Genomic DNA, 22,538 nt, shown 5'->3' with positions numbered 1-22,538 from the left:
ATGAGAAAAGAATTTTTTGATTATCAATTAATAAATCAATCCAATAATTTTTAAAACATGAATTATTCTGAATGAAAACTTCATGTGTGGTATTGCAATTGTTTTTCTAATACTTAAAAATGCAGCATTAGTAAAAAAATTTTTGAAAGGTAATGAGTAGCATTTTTCCTGGATGAAATCTGTGAAATTAATATATTTGAATTGGAATGACTAATAACTTATTAAAAAACATTAAAAAATACATGATAATTCAGAACAAAAGTTTGTGTCTTTCTTAGACACTTAGTTCTGTGGATTTAAGCAAAGAATGTTTGGATTCAACCCACACGCCTGAGCAACTGGTTGGTCGGCCCAAGCTGGTGGGAGGCAGACGTGAGTTGGACTGGGTCAAGATGGCAGTGCCAGTGGTGCAGGCAGTGAGAGCAGTTCATCTGGATGCTTTCCTAGTATGTCTCAATCACATGTCGGCACAGAGAGGGAGGAGGTGATGGGGTTGTGCATAGGGGCGTTGAATGGTGATTTAAGTAGTGACTCCAAATTTACATGTATTGGAACTGAAATCTGTATTGTTGCTGAAAAGTTGACATCAACATAAGAGTTCATGTTCATTTTGTCATCATCTTGCGATGTTCTGATAAGAGGAAGGATAGAGTGGAAATTTTTCCAAATAGTTGTCTGTGGCCTCAACAGAGGCAGAGAAGTTGGCTGAACTAACAGGTCGCCCCATGAGAGTTGCAGGCTGGTATCATTCCCATCCCCATATAACTGTTTGGCCTTCACTTGTTGATTTTCACACCAAGCCATGTACCAGATGATGGAACAAGGCATTGTCAAGCTTATATTTTCCTGTTTCATAGGAGGTAAATGTACAAAGACTGGATGGGTAATCTATACTTGCTTTTAATCCATACAAGTCCAAAAGAGCTCAGAATATGAGTGAATTGGAATCCCAATTTATATTGTACCTCATGTGACTATTGGAGAAAGGTCCATATGGACCTTTGTCAGCAAAGTGATGTCTCTGTTTTTTTAATATGCTGTCCAAGTTGGTCATAGCTTTTCTTCTAAGGAGGAAGCATCTTTTAATTTCATGGCTATAGTCACCATCTAAAGTGATTTTCTCAGCCAAGAAAATAAAGTCTGTCACTGTTTCCACTGTTTCTCCATCTGTTTGCCATGAAGTGATTGGACCAGATGCCATGACTTTTATTTTTTAAATGTTGAGTTTTAAGCCAGCTTTTTTACTCTCCTTTTTAATCAAGAGGATCTTTAATTCCTCTTCACTTTCTTCCATAAGGGTGGTGTCATCTGCATATCTGAGGTTATTGATATTTCTCCCAACAAACTTCATTCCAGCTTGTGCTTCATCCAGCCCAGCATTTCGCATGATGTACTCTGCATATAAGCTAAATAAGCAGGGTAACAATATACAGCCTTGACGTACTCCTTTTCCTATTTGGAACCAGTCTGTTGTTCCATGTCCAGTTCTAACTGTTGCTTCCTGTCCTGCATACAGGTTTCTCAAGAGGCAGGTCAGGTGGTCTGGTATTCCCATCTCTTTCAGAAATTTCCACAGTTTATTGTGATCCACACAGTCAAAGACTTTGGCATAGGCAATAAAGCAGAAATAGATGTTTTTCTGGAACTCTCTTGCTTTTTCCATGATCCAGCGGATGTTGGCAATTTGATCTCTGGTTCCTCTGCCTTTTCTAAAACCAGCTTGAACATCTGGAAGTTCACGGTTCGCATACTGCTGAGACTGTATATTTTACCTTAAATCTTGCTAAAGTTTAATTTATTTAGTATAAAACAATGATGTTAAAATTTAAAAATTTTTGTAGGATGGTGGAAAACATTGCCAAGCCATGTTTCATTACAAGTTACAAATGGGAATGGGGCAGTTTTTAAAAAGGAGAAATGGAATTTTGAGGTAAGTTATTTAGTATCTTGGGATCTCTACTTCACTGTCTGGGTTCTAAAATTCTGTGGATATACATAACAGTCCTAAGTGCTAATTGATTACTGTAAACAGTTGGTAAACCAGGATAGGGAAACAATTGTTGTCAGTTGCTGCTGCTGCTGCTGCTGCTGCTGATAAGTCGCATCAGTCGTGTCCGACTCTGTGTGACCCCAGAGATGGCAGCCCACCAGGCTCCCCCGTCCCTGGGATTCTCCAGGCAAGAACACTGGAGTGGGTTGCCATTTCCTTCTCCAATGGATGAAAGTGAAAAGTGAAAGTGAAGTCGTTCAGTCGTGTCTGACTCCTAGCAACCCCATGGACTGCAGTGCACCAGGCTCCTCCGTCCATGGGATTTTGTCAGTTGCTAACATTTATTTAAATTTAATTATTTCACCAAATTTCACAATTTGTCTAATTTCAAGGATTATGTAAGTGAGTTTTGAACAAGTCGCCACAGGATGTGTGTACAGGGTAGTGAAGTGTTAGATACTGTAGAGAGAGCAGTGTTTCTACCAGCTGTCTTTAGTAGGTTAAGATAAATTCATTTGTTAAAGTATAACTCTGAAATTTACAAATAAAGTAGTTGTAAAAGCAGATTTCTTATAGCAAAAGAATAAAAGAAAACACAATTTGTTCATTTGATGTTTGAATTTACCTTCTTTTATTTCTGTGTATATGAATAATAATGAAAGCCAGTACAAAATTCTGATTAAATTCTAAACTTTTCTAAGCCATAGTGAAGTTCTTACTCTGTTAAATACTCATAGCAACTCACTGACTCTAAACTTCAGGCAATAAGTTGAAGCTCAGTGGTATTGTGCCCTTACGTTTAATTGCTAATTGTTCATTTTTTTAGATCAAGACCAGAAATTAAGGGTACCATAATGAACATAAAAGTTACATTTCTGTGGAAGATGGGTAATTTCTAAGAATTACATTAATCTGGGCTATAATCAATATGTTAATAAAAGTGATGTCAGAAATCTAATGGGTGTGACTTGCTCCATAAAGTCAGATTTCCAGGAATAGTAATATATCTAAATTTTAAACTCTGATCGATTAAAAAAAAGTCTGATAGAGATGTTACTTATGGTAAAATTGACATCTTTTTCCCTTGCCCTTTACCTTTTTAACTATCTACTATCTTTCCTAATGCCTTTTGGTTACTCTTAAGCTTATTTTCCTTCTGTACTCCCCTCCCTCTCATTTCTCTTCCATCTCAAATTAAATCCTAATTTTAAACCAAACCCTATTCTTATGATTTTATGAAATGAATGAAGTAACAAGGAGATCCATTGATCATTAGTTCAAACAGCTTTTTGGTAGTGTGACTTGGGGATTTTTAATGAGACAGGAGCTTGGTAAGATAGGGACAGGGTCTAGTCATCCTAGGTGGGTCATGCAGAGAACTCTGCCTGTGCTTCCTAGAATATCTTCCAACCTATTAAAAATTTTCTTCACTCCCTTGTTCCTCATTACATTCCATGGGAAAGTTTGGTTTCGCTTATCTTTGGTTATAAGCTGCATGTTTTTTGATCCCTAAATGAGAGGATATGGGTCTTGTCACTGTTACTCTTTCCTGCCTCTTTCAGTAAGAAATAATCATTAGAGATAAAGGCTCTGTTCTTTCCACTACACTTTACACCATTTCCATCTTCTGAATACAGCCTATATTAGAGGAATCCATTCTCACTTAATTTTTACATGTGACTAGAAGCAATAGAAGATTATTGCAGGAGTTAATCACTGGCCTTTCTTTTATAATATAGCTTGCAGATAAAGTTTTCTTACCAGAAAATGAACTAAACTCCTTATTGAGAAAAAGATTTTCAGTTGTTTCTTATAACTGACACAAATATGAAAAAAATTCCTATTCTACAATAAACTGTAATCTTGTATAGATGATTAGTAATATTGTCACTAAACATACAAACAATATAGGAGGCATGTGCATACATCCAGTATTTTCTAAAAATGTGAAGGAATAATGGTTTCCATTGAAAATAGAAGGAAGATTGGGATTGGCACGTATACACTATTGATACTTTGTATAAAATAGATAACTAATGAGAACATACTGTACAGCACAGGAAACTCTACTTAATCCTCAGTGGTGTCCTGAGTGGGAAGGAAATACAAAAGAGAGAGGATATATGGCTGATTCATTTTGCTGTACAGTAGAAACTAACACAACATTGTAAAGCAGCTATACTCCAATAAAAGCAATGTAAAAAAAAGGAAAATAGAACTTAGTGCACTAGAATAATGCCAGCTATATCATAAATCCTACATTAAACATCTAGGGAATTTGGTTAGGAAAAAACACGGTTGAATATGGTGGTGGCAGCAGGGGTGGTTAGGAGAAGAATCCAAGTCAAAAGTGAAAGAGGAGAACAGCATGCATGAGGATTGTACGGAGGGTAAGTGTGAAAAGAGAATCTACTGAGACTTCTGGAGCTGGAGCAAAGCATACTGTGGACCGTCAAATATGTGAAGATGCTGTTTCTGGAAATCCTTGGATCAGTCTTTAAGTAGTTGCCATTGCAAAGAAGTGCTTTTCATATAAATGTTTTTGCTAGGGTTAGCCCTCATTATTAACACTTTCATTGAAATACACTCATTCAATATTCAAATATATTCACTTAAAATATGTAGAGAAGATAATTTCACCTTGACCAAGTATGTATGCAATCATTAATATCATCATTGAAACATTACACCAAATTCTTTTGCTTAGTTAACAGAGCTTAACCTTTTATATGCATGGCTAGATTAATTTTAGAGATTACTACTTGGGATATTTCTTTTTTTTTTTAATATCTGTAGTTTTATTAATGTCTTCTCTCTCTGTTGCTCTTTCATAGTAATAATCACTTCACAATGAAATGGAACATCAAATTCAAAAATGGAAGCTCTTGGAATCAAATATTTATCACAAAATGAACACTTTCAACTTTAAACATACAATCACTTTTCTCTATACTTAACTCAAAATTAGTAAACAGAATTTTATTCAAACTGTACAAATACCCTTTACAATGAAGTCTAACTTCAGCTTGAACTTTCTCATGCTTAATCTCAGGCTAAATGTAAAGGGTACTTTGGATATTTCTTAGGTGTATTTTTACTGACTAAATGGACAGTATTTCTTGAAGAGCATACTATTTTAGACAGAAAAAAAAAAAGTATTTCTTTTTGAAAGTCCTTGAGACAACATTGGGCTTCCCTGGTGGCTCAGATGATAAAGAATCTCTTCAATATGGGAGACCTGGGTTCAATCCCTGGGTTGGGAAGATCTCCTGGAGAAGGGAATGGCTACCCACTCCAGTATTCTTGCCTGGAGAATTCCATGGACAGAGGAGCCTGTGGGCTACAGTCCATAGGGTTGCAAAGAGTGGGACACTACTTAGTGACTAGCATACACACACACACACACACACACCTTGTGTGTGACAAGGCAACATTAAGAGTGAAGTGTAGGAAATCGCATGGATAAAATTGGGTATATGGAGAAGCTGGAAGCTGGAAGTGGCCTATATGACCCTCTTAACAGTGGTGAAAAATGTAAAATTCCATAATGTTGCCTGGAAATCCTGCAGCTTTGAGCAGGAGAGCCAGAAAACGTTTGGGTAGGACTAAGGAAGAGATCAGAGAAGGCAATGGCACCCCACTCCACTACTCTTGCCTGGAAAATTCCATGGACAGAGGAGCCTGGTAGACTGCAGTCCATGGGGTCGCTAGGAGTCGGACACGACTGTGTAACTTTCAAGTAGACAACCTGAGCGACATCACCTTCCCTTTTCACTTTCATTCATTGGAGAAGGAAATGACAAGCCACTCCAGTGTTCTTGCCTAGAGAATCCCAGGGACAGGGGGGCCTGGTGGGCTACCATCTCTGGGGTTGCACAGAATCGGACACGACTGAAGCAACTTAGCAGCAAGGAAGAGATGGGAATACCAGACCACCTGACCTGCCTCTTGAGAAACCTATATGCAGGTTAGGAAGCAACAGTTAGAACTGGACATGGAACAACAGACTGGTTCCAAATAGGAAAAGGAGTACATCAAGGCTGTATATTGTCACCCTGCTTATTTAACTTATATGCAGAGTACATCATGAGAAATGTTGAGCTGGAAGAAGCACAAGCTGGAATCCAGATTGCCGGGAAAAATATAAATAAGCTCAGATATGCAAATGATGCCACCCTTATGGCAGAAAGTGAAGAGGAACTCAAAAGCCTCTTGATGAAAGTGAAAGATGAAAGATGAAAGATGAAAGTAAAGCTCAACATTCAGAAAACTAAAATCATGGCATCTGGTCCCATCACTTCATGGGAAATAGGGAAACGGTGGAAACAGTGTCAGACTTTATTTTTCTGGGCTCCAAAATCACTGCAGATGGTGATTGCAGCCATGAAATTAAAAGACGCTTACTCCTTGGAAGGAAAGTTATGACCAACCTAGATAGCATATTGAAAAGCAGAAACATTACTTTGCCAACAAAGGTTCGTCTAGTCAAGGCTATGGTTTTTCCAGTGGTCATGCATGGATGTGAGAGTTGGACTGTGAAGAAAGCTGAGTGCCAAAGAATTGATGCTTTTGAACTGTGGTGTTGGAGAAAACTCTTGAGAGTCTCTTGGACTGCAAGGAGATCCAACCAGTCCTGGGTGTTCATTGGAAGAAATGATGCTAAAGCTGAAACTCCAATACTTTGGCCACCTGATGCAAAAAGTTGACTCATTGGAAAAGACTCTGATGCTGGGAGGGATTGGCGACAGGAGGAGAAGGGGATGACAGAGGATGAGATGGTTGGATGGCATCACCGACTCGATGGACGTGAGTCTGAGTGAACTCCGGGAGTTGGTGATGGACAGGGAGGCCTGGCGTGCTGCGATTCATGGGGTTGCAAAGAGTTGAACATGAATGAGTGACTGAACTGAACTGAACTGAAGGAAAAATTAAAGGTAAAAGGACAGATGAAATGACCATGGCAGGCAATGAGTGCAAGTAGCTACACTCTGTATCTATACTGGCTAAATAAGAATTCTGTATGAATACTTGTCACTGAACCCCTTTTTTCTTCCTCATTGCTTACTCCGTAGTTACAGCCATAGTACCCTGTCTTGGTGATGAATAGCAATTGACTCCTACTCAATACTTTGTAATGATTTATATGAGAATAGAATCTAAAAAAGAGTGGATATAGGTCTGCGTATAACTGATTCACTTTGCTGTGCAGCAGAAGCTAACACGGCATTGTAAATCAACTATAGTCCAATGAAATTAATTTTATAATATGTTCTATATTATGCACCAAAGTTATTACAGTATTATTGACTATACTCCTGTGTTATACATTTCATCCCTGTGACTTATTTATTTTATAATTGGTATTAAATAGTTTTACCTCTTAATCCCTTTTACTCATTTCATCCATCTTTCATCCCTCACCCTTTTGGAAACCACTACTTTGTTTCTTATATCTGTGAGTCTGTTTTCTGTTTTGTTATATTTATTCTTTTGTTGTTGTTAGATTCCACACATAAGTGAAAACATACTTTATTTATCTTTCTTTGTCTGACTATTTCACTTAGCTCAATACACTCTAGGTTCATTTATGTTGCAAATGGCAAGATTTCATTCTTTTTACGTCTGATTACTATTCTGTTGTATGTATATATCACATTCTTTTCATCTATTCATCAATGGATGCTTAGATTACTTTCATATCTTGGCTATTATAAGTAATGCTGAAATGAGCATAGGGGGGTATCTTGTTGAATTACTGTTTTTTGTTGCCTTTGGATGAATAGCCAGGAGTGAAATTGCTGCATTGTATAGTAGTTCTATTTTTAATTTTTTGAGGTACCTCCATACTATTTTCCATAGTGGCTGATCCAATTTATATTCCAGTAACAGTGCATGAGAGTTACCTTTCCTCTACATTCTCACTGATACTATGTGTTTGTTGTCTCTTTGAGGATAGTCATTCTCACAGGTGTAAGGTGAGATCTCATTGTAACTTATATTTGCATTTTCCCGATGATTAGTGATGTTGAACATCTTTCCATATTCCTGTTGAACATCTGTATTTCTTCTCTGGAAAACTGCCTATTCAAGTCCTCTTCCCATTTTTTAATTGGATTTTTTGTTGTTGTTGAATTGCATGAGTTTTCTGTGTATTTTGGATATTAGTGGTTTACCAGGTATATCATTTGCAGATATTTTCTCCCATTCAGTAGGTTGCTTTTTCATTTCATTTGGTGGTTTCCTTCATTGTGTGACAGCTTTTCAGTTTGAATTTGAATTTTAGTTATTGAATTTGAGCCAACTTCAGGACGGAGGACAGAGGAGCTTGGCATGCTGCAGTCCATGAGGTTGCAAAGAGATGGACATGACTTAGTGACTCAATAACAACAATTGGTCATGTATGCATGGATTTATTTCTGGGCTCTCTATTCTGTACCACTGATCTATATGTCTGTTTTTTGTTCCAGTACCATACTGGTGATATCCAATGTGTTGTAATTTGCCAATAGAAGCACTCTCACAAAATTTGGAAGGTGGAAGAGAAGGAGCATAAATAAAAAGGGAAAGACACCCTAACTCCTGGTTTGCCACTGTTATTTTCCCTTTATTTTCATAGTCCAAATTTTAACTCCTTAGTAACAGTGAATCCGTGATGGGGAATTCTCTGAAATATATAGTGAAAATGACTGTTGCTGTCTTTCAGTTGCTAAGTCATGTCTAACTCCTTGTGATCCCAAGGACTGTAACCCACCAGGCCCCTATGTCTATGGTATTTCCCAGGCTAGAATACTGGCATGGGTTGCCATTTCTTTCTCCAGGGGATCTTCCTGATCTAGGGATCAAATTTGCATCTCCTGCATCAGCAGGTGGGTTCTTTACCACATGAAAATATCATAAAGGAAAAAAGTTTTTCTCACTGTAAGTATTTGTTGCATTTAAAAACCTAAAAGGAAAGGTGAATATGTTTGAATACATAGGACATTCTTATGTTCAATGGAAAATATATAGTTTTATATGAGTGTTCCAAATAAGTTCAGTTTTTATTAAATGAACATCATTGTGCTTCAACAACTAAAAGTAATGTTATTAAGGTGGAGAATATTAACTTTATGAGGATAAGGGTTTTAATTAGGGAGAAAGCCCCAAGTAAGACTTTTTTGCAGACCATTTTTTTTTTGTTTGTTTGTTATTACATGACATTCAAGCATCTCTTAGATCACCTGTAGATAAGGGATTATGGAGGAAGTCAGTGATTGTGACTAAAAAGTAAGGACCCTATTTTCAGGAAGCAGCATCAAAGACAACTTTGAAAGTATGGTTCCTTGGTCTAAGTTTTTGGAGTGACCATTGGATATTTACATCCAAAAATTATTCTTAAGGGCTCTTAGGAGACAACTCTGCCATATACGGTCCTCTGTAGTTTATTTAATTGTTCCCCTTTCAACATCACAGGATGCAATTAAAAAAAAAAAAAAAACAGACATATATGAGAGGTGAAAGTATGAAAGTGAAAAGTGTCAGTTGCTCAATGATGTGTCCGACTCTTTGACACTCCACGGACTGTAGCCCACTAGGCTCCTCTGTCCATGGGATTTCCTAGGCAAGCATACTGGAGTGGGTAAGCATTCTCTTCTCCAGGAGATTGTCCTGACCTAGGGGTTGGTTCCTGCATCGCAGGCAGATTCTTTACCTTCTGAGCCACGAGGGAAGTCCACATCTCATTATCTGTTGCTGTTCAGAGAAGCAAGATTTAGGAGCATTTTGAAAAGAATGTTAGAAAGTGAGAATCTCTAATACGTAGGATTAGCCTATATAGTTTAATACCTACTACCCAAAAGTATATTGAAGTGTTCAGGAAAGAGTTGTCTTATTTAACTTCTTGTTAAGGATCATTTCCCCAAATCAAAGATTGTTTTAACCTGCAAGATGATGATAAATTTTATCTTCTGTGCAACTTTATTATTTTTTTAAATTTAAATTTATTTATTTATTTTAATTGGAGGTTAATTACTTTACAATATTATAGTGGCTTTTGCCAGACATTGACACAAATCAGCCATGGGTGTACATGTGTCCCCATTCTGAACCCCCCTCCCACCCCCCTCCCCATCCCATCCCTCAGGGTTGTCCCAGGGCAGTGGCTTTGAGTGCCCTGTTTCATGCATCGAACTTGGACTGGTGATTTAGTTCACATATGGTAATATACATGTTTCAATGCTATTCTCTCAGATCATCCCACCCTCGCCTTCTCCTACAGAGTGCAAAAGTCTGTTCTTTACATCTATCTCTTTTTTGCTGTCTTGCATATAGGGTCATCGTTACCATCTTTCTAAATTCCATATGTATGCATTAATATACTGTATTGGTGTTTTTCTTTCTGACTTACTTCACTCTATGTGATGGGCAACTTTATAAAGTAGATAAATAAATAAAGAATTTGTACATTTAGATTTTCTTCAAATGTGATGAAGGTAACACTGAGCTATGATTAAATGGTTATTGCAATACAGATATGCTACTTTTTAGATATTTTAGGCATAATATTTATTTTAAGCATTTGACTATTAGTAACTTTTAGCCATAAAACACTTTATTTCAGAATAATTGGCATCCTAAGCATACATAAGTCTCATTTTCCTTTTTTTTTTTTTCTGCTGTTTCTCTTTTCCTGTCCGTTATGGACAGAAATGGAGAAGGCAATGGCAACCCACTCCAGTATTCTTGCCTGGAAAATCCCATGGACAGGGGAGCCTGGTAGGCTACAGTCCATGGGGTCGCTAGGAGTCGGCCATGACTGAGTGACTTCACTTTCACTTTTCACTTTCATGTGTTGGAGAACAAAATGACAACCCACTCCAGTATTCTTGCCTGGAGGATCCCAGGGATGGGGGAGCCTGGTGGGCTGCCGTCTATGGGGTCGCACAGAGTCAGACACGACTGAAGCAACTTAGCAGCAGCAGCAGCATGGACAGAAACACAAAATGTGAGTAGATCTATGTTTAAAAGCTTAAAGTAATACCTAAATAGGTGCTAATAAGTAGATCTTGCTTTATAAACAAGAAAGTATTTGTTTTAACTCAACCTGAATACTTTCAGACTGTTGAATTGTTCCCTAGGCTAGTTCTTCATGCTCTAGTTGATCTGACATTTCAGGTGAACCTCTCAAGGGAAGCATGCTCTCCAGAAGAGGCAGATTTATGTAAGTACACTGCAATATGAGATGTATAAATGCAGCTTAGAAGCCCATGTGTGAGTGCCATTCATTTGAGTTAAACAGTTTTATGGCATAAAAATGTTTACTGTCTTATGAATGCAAAACCAGACACTCTTGAGTCAATTGAAATGTCATCTATAAGCACAAGTTGAAGCCACATGGTATAACAAGTCTACGTAAAACTGAACTGAGTTTCAGGGTGAAAGAAAGAAAGTCAAGTTGCTTAGTTGTGTACGACTCCTTGAGACCCATGGGATCTATAGTCCATGAAATTCTCTATACAGTCCATGGAGAATACAGTATTCTCCAGGCCAGAATACTGGAGTGGGTAGCCTTTCCCTTCTCCAGGGGATCTTCCCAACCCAGGAATCAAACCCAGGCCTCTCGCACTGCAGGCGGATTCTTAACCAGCTGAGCAACAAGGAAAGCCCAAGAATACTGGAATGGGTAGCCTATCCCTTCTCCAGTGGATCTTCCCGACCTAGGAATCGAACCAGGGTCTCCTGCATTGCAGGTGGATTCTTTACCAACTAGAGGAGTCTAATTAACAAAACTGTTTAGTTTTTAGTAAGCAATGAATATATTTATTTAAAGGTAGAATTTAAGTTTATTCCATTGTTTGCTTAATAAAGTTCGAAATATTTTTACAATACGGTCTATGTCTTTCAAAGTAGTCAACTAAATTAATGCAACTGCTTCTGCTGCTAAGGCACTTCAATCATGTCTGCCTCTTTGCGACCCTGTGGACTGTAGCCCACCAGGTTCTTCAGTCCATGGGATTCTCCAGGCAAGAAAACTGGAGTGGGTTGCCATGACCTCTCCCAGGGGATCTTTCCAAACCAGGAATCGAACCCACATCTCTGCATTGGCAGGCTTCTCTTATGTTTTTTGCATTGGCAGTTGGGTTCTTTACCACTAACGCCACCTGGGAAGCAATATAATGCAGACATTGATTTAAATAAATTTTAAAACTTAAGAATGATTTATTTGTGTCAATATATGCTCAAGCTTGGCAGTTTAATATATTCAAATAATTAGCTAATTCAGTTATCATTCAGTCAAACAGACTAATTATTGCTAGGCACAAACTTACTCATAAGTAAACTTTTAAACATGTATTGTATAAAATTGAAATTCATCAATGAATTCTGTGACACTAAATTTTCCCAGAGTTCCCATATGAATTTCTAAACCCTAAACTGATGGGTAAGAGTGTTATACCACGTTTGTGACAATTAGCAATATAAAACAGAGAATAGATGTTATAGGCTTGATTAAAAGAGCTTAGCCATAAAGGTTATGGAAACAAGAAGTGTGTGATTTCTTTATAGTATACACATGTCTGATGATTCTCAGCAGAGTTTATGTCTTGGTATAACACCATTTAAAAGTATTTCAGCAGAATAACAGAAGAGTGAGTGGAATCATAATCTATATTTTAGGAATAAAATAGCTACCCTATTTCATTGTATTGTTTTACTGTGGTGCTTATCATAGAAAAAATTTGAATTTTCACTGGTTTCATATCCATTCTTCCCTGAAACAGAGATTCTGTATTATTTAATGGATTTTTATTACACTGGGCAAACAAGCAAAGAATAATCTAGAATGGTATCAACTCTGGTCACATATCAAGTCCTTAGTAAATGGTAGCCATGAGTAATATCACTAAATAATGCAGTTTTCTTTAGCATAAGTTATCACAGGAAAGGGCAGCTTAGGAACAGCATGAAGGGATAAAAATTAAGAACTAGAAAAATGTATGTGTGCTGCTCTGAGATACAGAGTACAGGAAAGAGCTGAATTTATTTTCCAATATCTCAGCTTTTCGTGACAAAACCATCTAACGTGAAAAGGAGAAATAGAGGGAGGAAAGTATGATTCATTGTATTATTCTCTTCACCCAGGAACAGTCAAAGTGAATATAGCGAATTTAGCCTCATAAGTTTGAATAGTGTACTGGTAGACTTTTCCTCTGTGTGATAAATATTCTCTGCATGTACTAGAATTTGAATAATTCCATTAGAAAAAACATTGAATATAGACCATATAAATTACATACTATGATTATTCCTGTATTTATGCTAATAGTGTTGTCTTTTATTGTGTGTTTTTTTTTTTTTTTTTGGCCCTTGACTATATTCATAGATGATTTCTTTCTTTTTGACAAGAGGCCAAGGACAATTCGATGCCACCATTTTTTTGGGATCAGTTACCATTAGTGACCTATAAATATAGTGAAATAAGTTACTATTACCCTGAGGCAGGAAAGATTTTATGACTCAGACTCCTTCTTTCTGCCCTTCGTCCTATCTCACCTGAGTGGAATGGAATGCCTCAGTACATTTTGTGACAACTTATATAGCTTGATGGGTTAGTTTGCTCACTGAGTACTACAGTTGCAATAATTCATACTTCGTATTGTCCTACAAACGTCCTGGCCCTGGGCTCCGCTACATATAACACTTTTTCACATGAACTTCCAAGGCCAAATCTATCTTCAGGTATTCAAAAGCAAACCCGACCAAAAATAATTAAACAAATATACATTTGGGATTAGAGGGTACATAGGAGTCTACCTTTTCAGAGAAAAACATTGTCTTAACTGTGATTACAGTCAAGTTGCAAGTTGTTACCCAGTCAGTGCCAGCTGTCACATTGAAAAGATTTTATTTTGGTCCTGGATCATTTCCATTCAAATAAATAAATCAGCAAACACATTTTGGTGATTCTATTTTTTTTTTTTTAAGTAAGCATGCCATAATACCACCAAGGTTGCTTAGCAACGATAGAATAGTGAGATGGCAGGACTGAAAAGCCCAATAGAATAAGCAGTTATATTTACAGTCTTAACAGTGAGAAGAATCGTGCTGGTTTGGTCAGCCTATAGACCTATGAAATTTATAGCATTCATTGTTGAAATTGTGGACAAGTTTTACAACAGTATCCTTAGTCATCATGTCCAGTTGTATTATAGCTGAGGAATACCATCTGCTGACTTCCTCCATAGTCATTCATTATATTCATCTCAGGCTTTTTAAAGATTTCAGTGAGCAGTTTAATGTTAGATAGTGCATAAAAAAGATTCAAGTAGATTTCCCGTATCCTTTTCAAACAGTTACCATTTTATGACCATTTGCAGAATTTGCTTTGTATTTTTTTGTTTTTGTTTCATGAATTCTTTCTCAGTCAATTTAAGTGGAAAACAACGCATATGTTTTAACAGATATAGTTGAAGTTTGTGTTTATGTAAAATCAAGAAATAAAATATCCCAGCTCAGTTGAAGTAACAACTGTTAAATTAAGTATTAAAATAATTTAATAGATAATATGTTTAATTATTTTTGATCAGAAAGTGATCCCTTATTTACAGTAAGAAATACACATTTGGGGCTTTATAAGAACAGAATCTAAATGCTCTATGAGAGTTTGGATTGTGGGTAGCTAATACATTCACTAATTCATTCATTAAATAATTATTGTATGCTGTTATATACTGAACTGGATACTAGGGGAAGAGAAATAAATTAGACCTTTGCTATCCAGAAACTCACACCATATTTAGAGTTCTAATTTTAATATATTAAAGGGATGCTAGTGTAGAGGTACACCTAAGAGTTTGAAAATACAGAGAAAGTAATAGCCTTTGGAGACATCCGCATAGACCTCAGGGAGCAGCTGTCATTGTTCTAGATGTTGGACAGAAACTGGGTTTCACAGGAAGAGAAAGAGGAAAGAATCTGTCACTGAGTGTGTTTGGATAGACAGTGTGGAGGTTTACACAGAAACAGGCATTTTTAGGGATAGCCAGTGTGACCTCTAAAGAGTAAATCCATTCCAGCTGGTCTTGTAAAGAAATTCATTCTGAAAAAAAATTAAATGAAATAATCAATATCAATAATAGATGTAAAGGGCTTGACTTTTCCCAAAGCTTTGATACAACTAGTAGGCTTTCCTTACAACCCTTATTTGTCCCTCGCTAACATCACCAAATACTCCAAACACACAAAATGATTCATACAATATGCAGTTTCTGAAATTTCATTAGCAAAACTGCAGCTCTCCAATAAGGAATATTCCTAAAATCTGTCAATATCTGCATCCAACATTTCTACCTTTTATGCTTATTGTGAGTAGTTCAAGATGTATGTAGTGAACAGCATGTTAGAATATGGGAAGATTTGGAAATTTTATTAATGTCATCCATATTCCATGAAGTGATGCCAGAAAGCAATGTGTTTAATTTTTTGGATGTCAGCTATGTCTCAGCAGGAAATGATAGCACAACCAAATTGGAGAAAGCGGAAGTGAATATAATAAAGGGCTATTACAAAATTGAACATTTTGTGGGGAAATACATGAATAGTTTGCTTCCCTGGGATTGGAATAGAATGTCTGCCAACCCTCTCTGAAGTGGAGAGGTGAGAGGGACTAATAAGAATGCCTAGAGAGAAGTCCCTGTCAGAAGAAGACCCACTGTTACCACTGGCCTACAGCAACCACAGTGAGAGGGCTCAGGAAGTAAACTCCAGTCATATTTCCTCCTTCCTTCCCTTCTTCTGCCAACCAAAGACTAGAGTGCAAAGGAGTCAGGAATGTGGACCAGGGACAGCAGCCATCCAGGGCACAGAACGATAAAGGGAGAGTTGATTATATTCCCAGGGACAGATGGGAGATATTAAGCAGAGTTTGTTTGTTTAATTAGTTTAGCTTCTATTAACTCAAATTATCATTGCAATACTAAAATGGTAATTGAAGACCATTGGAGGGGAGGGAAGACATAACTAATGACATGCTCCTTTACTGACTTCTGGAGAGCTGGACCTGAAATACTGCAGCGTTAAAAAAACCAACCAATCAGCCAACCAAACAAAAAACCACAAAAACTAAGGGTGTGTGAAGTAGGAAACAGGCACTGGTGTGGTGATTAACTGCCCTACTGGTTTTGTTTTTTGTTTTTTTTAATTTTATTTTATTTTTAAATTTTACATAATTGTATTAGTTTTGCCAAATATCAAAATGAATCCTACTGGTTTTGGATTTGGAGTTTTATGCTATGAGATCCTAGCCTGCCATCAGTTTAGTTCAGTTCAGTCGCTCAGACTCTTTGTGACTCCATGGACTGCAGCACGCCAGGTCTCCCGGTCCATCACTGACTCCCGGAGCTTGCTCAAACTCATGTCCATTGAGTTGGTGATGCCATTCAGCCATCTCATCTTCTGTTGTCCCCTTCTCCTCCTGCCTTCAATCTTTCCCAGCATAAGGGTCTTTTCCAACAAGTCAGTTCTTTGCATCAGGTGGCCAAAGTATTGGAGCATCAGCTTCAGCATCAATCCTTCCAATGGATATTCAGGACTGATTTCCTTTAAGATGGACTGGTTTGATCTCCTTGCAGTCCAAGGACTCTAAAGAGTCTTTTCCAACAACACAGTTCAAAATAGACCTCAAATTTTTACATTTCTGTAGTTATAGGTTTTAATCAAAATAGAAATCATTTATAACTCTAGTCACTAAAGGAATTACCATTCTTACATAAATAGGGATCAAAAAATTGCTGGTAGTTTTTTCAAATTTTGTTTTTCACTAAGACATATATAGTGATTTTATCACTCTTCATTCACACTTACTAGAATTATCTAATATCTATTATCTAGGCAATGGCACCCCACGCCAGTACTCTTGCCTGGAAAATCCCATGGACAGAGGAGCCTGGTAGGCTGCAGTCCATGGGGTCGCTAAGAGTCAGACATGACTGAGTGACTTCACTTTGACTTTTCACTTTCATGCATCAGAGGAGGAAATGGCAACCCACTCCAGTGTTCTTGCCTGGAGAATCCCATGGACAGAGGAGCCTGGTGGGCTGCCGTCTATTGGGGTCGCACAGAGTGGAACACGACTGAAGCGACTTAGCAGCAGCAGCAGCAACAGCAGCCTCTTTTCCAGTCTGTTTAATTTTTCCTATATAATAAGTGACCAAACCTCTTTCATACTGACATTGCCAGGATTATTGTATGCATTAATTTCTTAATACTTGTCCTGTTTTAAAATGGCAACCCACTCCAGTATTCTTGCTTGGAAATCTCATGGAGAGAGGAGCCTGGCAGACTACAGTTCATAGAGTGGCCAGGAGTCAGACAGGACTGAGAACTAAATGTTTGTGATGCTTGCAAATATAATATAGCACATCTTGCACTGTGTACGTCATTATCACTTTGTATTGAACTCTAGTACTTGTTATTCCATTAGCGTGACTTACAATCACTTCCCTCTAAGACCTTTTTGCAACCCTAAATTAAATTAAAAAATTCACTGTTTTTAGTGAGGATTTCATTCAGTATAATCCACCCTCATGAAACTCTTGTGTACATTCTTTAGAAGACTAGATGGTCATTTCAAAGAAACAAAATAGTGAGTAAATCTGTCATTTTGACAGTTTGGTGAAACAGATCTGATTCAGTGGTTTAAGTGTTCAATAAGTTACAGTCAGTGATGCACAGAACGTGATACCAAAACAATATGAACTTGGAAGGCACATTGGGGTAGGGAACACACTTGAGGAGAATCCTGCCTGCAGATAATACAGTCAGGTGGGTAATATACAGTGTCAGTTGACAGATTCTGTCCAGGCAAGAGATTCCTTTCAGCAAGTACCCAGGAAAGGGAGGTGGAGATCTCTGGAAGCTAGGTAAGCAGCCAAGACTGAGAATATTTAAGCATAAATAAAAGAGAGCAAGGGACTGAAGTTATAGGGTAAGACTTTGAGTGGGGGAAATGGATGAAAACTTAACAGGAAGAAAGGAAGGTCCTGAGCTCAGAATGCAGTTCACTGAGAAGATGCCTAAGAAAAGGGATCTAAGCTGTGAAAATATGGTTAAAAAAATAGAATCTTTGGGATTTAAACTTTCATGTGACTATCTGCCAATTCCATCAACACTCCAGTATTTATTTATAAGTCCCATCTCTAGTCACACTCCTTCTATAAAAATGTCTCTACTACATTTTGATACTTTTTGGTTGCTGGTCTCTGAAGTGCTTTTCTTATTAAATATGTTTTTATTTTCTTACATTATTATGTATTACTTATATATTGTCCCATGATAAGATGCATTTTCCAACCAAAATGCCAGCTGTTTAAAGTCAGGGTCCCTGTCTCTGGTATTTCCAGTATAATACACATCCTGATGTTTAGAATAGCATTAGACTTATACAGTAAAGATTCCATGAAAATTTTTAAAAGTACGTAAATATGGTAATATTTGACATTTCTCATTGAAAAACTAGTTATTAATAAAATGTTTTCTACAATTGTTAGGTTAGAGATCATATTATGTATTTCTTTAATGCTAATCGATTTCCTACTTCTTGATGCCATGTGCCTCTGTCCCAATCAAGCTGGTGTCTTCCTATCAGGAGTTTCTTTGGGATTCTTTACAGTGACATACAGTGATGGGTACATATATAGCACTCTACAAATATTTGTTTGATTTTTATTTTTGAAAATGTGTTTAAGTGCCTTGAAAGAGCCACCATTTGGGGAGCCATTTCACCTATATACACAATCCAGCTTGGAAAGTCAGATTTAGTTATGTGAGTTTCTTGCTTGAGAATTTTACATGATCCAATAAAGTTCTGAAGCAGGATTACTGGGCACTGAAGCTGTATTCTGAGTGACTTAGCTCTACCAAGCTGAACATATGAAAAATCAAATAGAAAAGATTCCTGTAAGATAGAAGGGTTGTCTGAAAGCTACTGACGTGGCCAAGTAAAGAAAGGCAACTGTAAGCAATTGAGCAGAATAAAATCATGAAGTACGTCACTACCTGTTTCTGGGTGACATTGTGGTTTATTTCTTGGAAGTGACAGAAACAGGTAGATCATGGGGCCCTCCAAACAAATATATCATGAAGACAAAGAATCAAAAAAGAGTCCTAAACAATAGAAGAGCAGGCCATACATGGGGTATTTTCACTTCACTCGTATCATGAAAGCTCTTTCCCATCAAGAGTAATTTTGTAAATTTGATCGCAAAGATCAGAAATATGAAATGGGAAGTTCCTGATGAGTTATTCTAAAAGAAGGAGTTTAGGAAGAAATCATGGATTCCCAGGTGGCTAAGTTCAGTTCAGTTCAGTCACTCAGTCATGTCCGATTCTTTGTGACCCCATGGACTGCAGCATGCCAGGCCTCCCTGTCCATCACCAGCTTCTGGAGTCTACTCAAACACATGTCCATTGAGTCAATGATGACATCCAACCATCTCATCTTCTGTTGTCCCCTTCTCCTCCTGCCTTCAATCTTTCCCAGCATCAGGGTCTTTTCCAATGAGTCAGTTCTTCGCATCAGGTGGCCAAAGTATTGGAGTTTCAGCTTCAGCCTCATTCCTTCTAGGTGGCTCAGTGATAAAGAATTTGCCTGCCAGTGCTGGAGATGTGGGTTTGATCCCTGCCTCAGGAAGATCGCCTAAAGAAGAAAATGGCAACCCACCCCAGTATTCTTGTCTGGATAATCCCATGGACAGAAGAGCCTGGCAGGCTATAGTCATGAGGTCACAAAGAGTCAGGACACGGCTGAGTGAGCATGCACAGGAAGAAATCAGCTGGCTCTATAAATGAATCTGAGGATTCATGTTTCTTAGTTTGAATCCTGTATCTAAGTAAATGAAAATGGTGTCTATTCCCTCGTATGTTTAATTTTTTATTAAACTTTTATTTTGAAATAATCACTATTTAACATGAAGCAGTTAGAAATAATGAAAAGATCCCCTTACTCTTTACCCAGCTTCCTCCAGTGATATCATCTTGTAGAGCTGTAGTATAGTATCACAGTCAGGATATTGACATCGATAAAGTCAAGACAGAGAACACTTCTGTCACCACAGGAGTCCTTCAGTTGTCTTTTTACAGCTAGATCCATTTCCCTTCTGCTCCTCTCCTCACCTTAACCCCTGATAACCACTACTCTGTTTTCTATTTTCATAATTTTACCATTTCATTAATGTTATATAATTATAAGAATGGAGTATATATATAATTTTCACTGAGCGTAATCATCTAGAGATTCATTTAGAGGTGGTTGCATTTATAAATTACTTTATGATATCAGTGTGCCATAATTTATTTAAACATTCACTTATTGAAATACATCTGGGTTGCTTCAGGTTTTGAACAGTTATGATTACACTATAAACATTCATATACAGTTTTGTGTCTTCATTTTAAGCCTCATTTCTCTGGGATAAATCCTCAGGAGTGAAATTTCTGGGTCATATGGTAGTTGAATGTTTAGTTTTATTAAGAAACTACCAAATGATTTTCCAGAGTGGCTGTACCATTTTACATTTTCAGTAGAAAAGTATTTGTAATGTATTTCCTCCACATTCTTATCAGTGTTTAGAGTTATCTTTATTTTTTGACTTCAGCCATTCTGACTGGTGTATAGTGATGTTTTAGGAAAAGATTTTGATCACTTTTTCATGTTTATTTGCACTTGTATATCTATCTTCTTTGGTGAACTGTCTGTATCTTTGTGTATAAAACTGGATTATTGTTTTCTTTTTTATTTTCTTTTTTAACACTGAGTCTTGAGAATTCTTTATCTTTCTAGATGCTAGTTGTAATTTGATGTTTTCTGTCACTGTAGCTCATATCTTTATCCTCTTAACACAGTCTTTCACAGAGTAAAATCTATTTATTTTGGTGAAGTATAGTCTATCAATATCTCCTTTTATGGGTTGTAGTTTTGACATCAAGTTTAAGAACTCTTTGCCTCACCATAGTTCTTGAAGATAATATGTTTTTCTATAAGATTTGTGCCTATTTGTTTTGTCTATGAATGTCCAATGGCCCAATTGCTCTAGCAGCCTTATTTATAAGACTCCATTGAATTTTATATAAACTTTGTCCAAAATCACTTGGGCCTCTTTCTATGGGTAGATTCATGGGTCGTGGATCTGATATCCATTGATCCATGTGTCTTATCTATCAATGAATTTCTTTTCTTTCATTTTATTAGAAGTTTGTCAATTTTATTTGCATTTTTGAAAAATCAGCACTTTGTCCCAGTGATTTTTCTCTACTATTCTGTTTTCAATTTCATTCATTTCTATTCTACATTATTTCCTTCCTTCCACTTGTTTGGGGTTATTTTGCTCTTCTTTTTCTAAATTCTTGAAGCTGGAGGTGAAATTACTCAGTTCAGACTTCATTTTTTCTAATGAGTGTGTTTAGTGCTGTGAATTTCCTCTTGAATATGTAGTGTTAATCACTCAGTCATGTCTGACTCTGCGACCCCATGGACTGTAGCCTGCCAGCCTCCACTGTCCATGGGAATCTCCAGGCAAGAATACTGAACTGGGTTGCCATTCCCTACTCGGGGATCTTCCAACCCAGGGATTGAACCTGGGTTTCCTGAGTTGCAGGCAGATTCTTTAATATCTGAGCCACCAGGGAAGAATTTCCTCTTAATTGTATCACACAAATTATGATATGTTGTATTTTTATTTTAATTCAGTTTAGTGTATAGGTCTCTGTTTACTGCCACTGCTGCTAAGTCGCTTCAGTTGTGTCCACCTCTGTGCGACCCCATAGATGGTGACCCATCAGGCTCCTCCTCCTCCTGGATTCTCCAGGCAAGAACACTGGAGTGGGTTGCCATTTCCTTCTCCAATGCATACATGCATGGTAAGTCACTTCAGTCGTGTCCGACTCTGTGGGACCCCATAGATGTCAGCCCACCAGGCTCCTCTGTCCACAGGTTTTTCCAGGCAAGAATACTGGAGTGGGTTGCCAATTCCTTTTCCAAGGTCTATGTTTCAGTTCAGTTCAGTTCAGTTCAGTTGCTCAGTCATGTCTGACTTTCTGTGACCCAATGAATCACACCACGCCAGGCCTCCCTGTCCATCACCATCTCCCGGAGTTCACTCAAACTCACGTCCATCAAGTCGGTGATGTTTAGATTATTATTATTACTTTTTGGCATGTGGATGTCCACTTGTTCCTGCACCATTTGTTGCAAAAAAATATGCTCAACTGTATTGCCTTTGCTCATTTGTTGAAGATTAATTGTCTATATTTCTGCGGTCTATTTCTGACTCTATTCTGTTTCTTTGATCTCTTTGTCTAGTCTTTCACCAGTACCACACTGTCACCAATACTATACTGTACATTTATAGTAAATCTTGTTAGTCTGTTTTCATTGTTTGTTTTTTTTAATTCTTTAACATTGTGTTGGCTGTTTTAGATGTTTTCCCTTTTAATACTTTAGAATTAGTTAGTCAATATCTACAAAGTTGCTAAACCTTCTTTTTAAGATTACTTTTTTCTGAACATCATTCTG

General features: G+C 37.3%; 1 pseudogene; it reads left to right on the top strand.

Annotated features, from left to right (window-relative positions):
• Nucleotides 1–392: 392 nt before the first annotated feature.
• LOC102276762 (lys-63-specific deubiquitinase BRCC36-like) lies at nt 393–1,033 on the top strand (annotated as a pseudogene).
• The last annotated feature ends 21,505 nt before the right edge of the window (nt 1,034–22,538 follow it).

The sequence above is a fragment of the Bos mutus genome, chromosome 4 (assembly GCF_027580195.1).
Source record: "Bos mutus isolate GX-2022 chromosome 4, NWIPB_WYAK_1.1, whole genome shotgun sequence".
Classification (NCBI taxonomy): Eukaryota; Metazoa; Chordata; class Mammalia; order Artiodactyla; family Bovidae; genus Bos; species Bos mutus.
This window is presented reverse-complemented; position numbering and strand designations above follow the sequence as displayed.